Genomic DNA, 3,365 nt, shown 5'->3' on the forward strand with positions numbered 1-3,365 from the left:
AAGTGTTATAGCAAATTTTTATTGCTTAATTATGATTCAAAGTACTAAAATTTGGTCCAATTTGACATTTTTCCATTCCTAAATCACTCAATTTATCGATTAACCGATCCTTAAACTGTCATCTGTGGCAATATATGCACGTTCTGTTGGGGAAATCGCAACAGACATGTCATATGTGGCAACATATGTATATTATAAAATGGTATTTTTAGGGTTAATTTAATTAAATTGTCATCTAATTCAACATGTAACACTAATATATAGTCCTACAACATGTAATACAACAACCTTCATTCAATTCTATCAATTATTTTTACAAAGACTATCATCCACTAGTTCATCATACAATGACCAAGTAACTCAATATGATAGTTAGATAACACCCTTGTAAATTGTTGTTCCAGGTGTTATAGCATATTTTTATTGCTTAATTATGATTCAAAGTACCAAAATTTGGTCCAATTTGACATTTTCTCATTCCTAAATCGCTCAATTTATCGATTAATCGATCATTGAAGTGTCATCTATGGCAACATATACACGTTCTGTTTGATAAATGGCAACATACATGTCATATAAAATGGTGTTTTTAGGGTTAATTCAACATGTAATGTAACAGATCATTCTAGAATACTTCACTAACACACACTCCACTTACTCTCACTCATTATAAAAGGGTTAATTAAGGTTCCCTTAATTCACAAAAAGAGCTCTCATTTTTTATTTTCTTTCCTTTATTCTTTCTCCTCTCCTCCTCTCACACTCAAATTTCCCTGAGAAGATGTTACCACCTTGGACAAATTTAAGTCTCTGCATGCTCTTATTGTGGGTGATCAACGTAATTATGTTGTTCTCAGTTATTATGATGTCTTCTTCAAGTGTGTTCTCAATGCATGGGTGATGTTTGTTGTTTGTTTTTGTCAGATCTTGTCTAATGGAGGGTAGCTTCATTGTTTGCTAAGTCTTCTTACTTTATATATAACATCATGTCTACTGTAACGGCGTGTATAGGGTAGCTAACTATGGTTGTTTGTTTTTCTGTAGGTGGTCTTGTGACAGAGTGCATGGGTAGCTCTGATCCACCACCCTTCAAGAAAGTATGGTGATGCCCCTCTAGGTTTAATCGCTCAATGTTGACTCCAGATCCTCCAGTCAAGTCCTTTTTTGCTGGCTAAAGTAGTAGTATAGGGTTAGAGCGTTTCAGATGTAAATTTTGTTGTTTTTGTTGGCGTTAATGCTTTGTATATATGGATATGTAGCCTAGCCTAGCCTTGCATGTCACTATATGGGCTAGAGCGTTTCAGATGTAAATTTTGTTGTTTTTATTGGCGTTAATGCCTTGTAAATATATATGTAGCCTAGCCTAGCCTTGCAAGTCATTATATCAACTATCAATGGGCTAGAGCGTTTCAGATGTAAATTTTGTTTTTTTGTTGGTGTTAATGCCTTGTAAATATGGATATGTAGTCTAGTCTAGCCTTGCATATCACTAGTTCAACTATCAACTATCAAGGACAAGTTTATGTTTATGTTTAATGTTTCCCAAGTTTATGTGCTTGAATTCCTCTCTATTAATGGTGATACTACTTGCATGTACACATAATTGACATATGTTGCAACAACTTAAAAAATGTAAGTACTTTATAAGAGTCATAGGCAAGCCCAACCTCTAAAACTGGCCCAATCGGCCCATTATTTCATTTCTAGAAGGGATATATATAAAATTAGGGTTTTCGTTTTCATTTTCATTTCAAGAATAGGGTTTTCATTTTCTTTCTCACCGCTTCGGTTTCTCTCATCTTTGCGCTTTCTCTCTCTCTTTCTTCGCATAGAGCTCTGATCTCTGGAGTGCATGGGATATAATGATGTTTTTTATTTCATCAGTCTTTTTTCTGTTCTTTATTTTTTAACATGCAACTAATTTGATTGGCCTTTGGTTAAACCAAATCTCAGCACTGTCATGTATTGTCAAATCAATAAAATCATTAATTTTGCAATATAGTGGTTGGGTAAGAATGAGTTCTTTAAATATAGATCAGTACTCTAGATCTAGATCTAATGAATGAGTTTTGTTTGTTTTTGTGACTTTTGATATAATGTCAAATGCAATATTGAATCGAATTTGTAATAATTAAAATGATCCCATGTTGGGTGTGAAAATCTATTGCAAACATAAAGACTTACTTTCAATGCAAACTTCATGGTCGAAGGACAATCCAGGTCGAAGATTTTGGTCTTGTCCACGCTATCATGCATGTACATTTCTACATCTTAGTCTGGAGACTTCTCTTTATTCTTTTATTTTTAAAAAAATTCAAATCTCTTTGTGGTGTGTATTTTAGGAGAATGCATGCAACTTCTTTAGATGGAAGGATCGTGAAAATGTTGATATTCGATCCAAGTTCGTTATTCTGAGATTGACAAATAGAATTAAGGAGTTGGAAATTGATGATGAAAATCATATTAAAAGAAGTAACAAATGGGTGATGAAGGAGAAGAAGAAGACCAAATGTTGTAATAATTAGAAGCTAATCTTCATGTTGCTTGTTGTGGTTTTTTTTTTCTATTTTTAAGCATTACCAAGAAGAACACTGTGGAGGATGGAAAATTCTTATGTAGTTGTGTACAACCATTAAAATTATCATAGTTGTGGAAATAAAATAAATAAACGTAGTTTTGCACTCATTTTCCAACATTTTTACTTGTTCTTAACATAACATATGAGTCAAATGTTGCTACATATGATACATATGTTACTACAGATGACTCATCTGTTGCTACAGATGCCTCAAATGTTGCTACAGATGCCTCAAATGTTGCAACATATCACCCTTATGTAGCAACGTTTGACCATTTGGGGCATATGTTGCTACAGATGACCCATATGTTGCTACAGATGACCCATAAGTTGCTACATATGAGACATATGTTGCTACAGATAACCCATATGTTGCTACATATGAGACATATGTAACAACATTTGATCAAGTACTTACTTTCAATATAACATCACATACTATGTACTTGATTTCAATATAAGATGAAATAACATAAGTGATAAATAAAACATTGTCTTTAATTACAAACACATTATCAAGGCTCCAAGCTCCTAGATACTATCCCAGCAGCCCAAACCCATTGCATTCGACCAACTGCATTGTCACACAACAGGGTTTGGGGAGGTTGAATTGCTATCATGGTAATCAAATGCTCAATAAATGCAAGCAAATATGATGCGCATGCGGCTTTGGTATCATTTGTTACCATGGGTTCCAATCAACCTTTAAATTCTCATGGTTCATTGAGGAACTTATCTGGCAAATGCTTAATTATTCCTCTTTGCTCCAACAATTTTGACAGCAACT

This window comes from Solanum stenotomum, chromosome 3 (assembly GCF_019186545.1).
Source record: "Solanum stenotomum isolate F172 chromosome 3, ASM1918654v1, whole genome shotgun sequence".
NCBI classification, from domain to species: domain Eukaryota; kingdom Viridiplantae; phylum Streptophyta; class Magnoliopsida; order Solanales; family Solanaceae; genus Solanum; species Solanum stenotomum.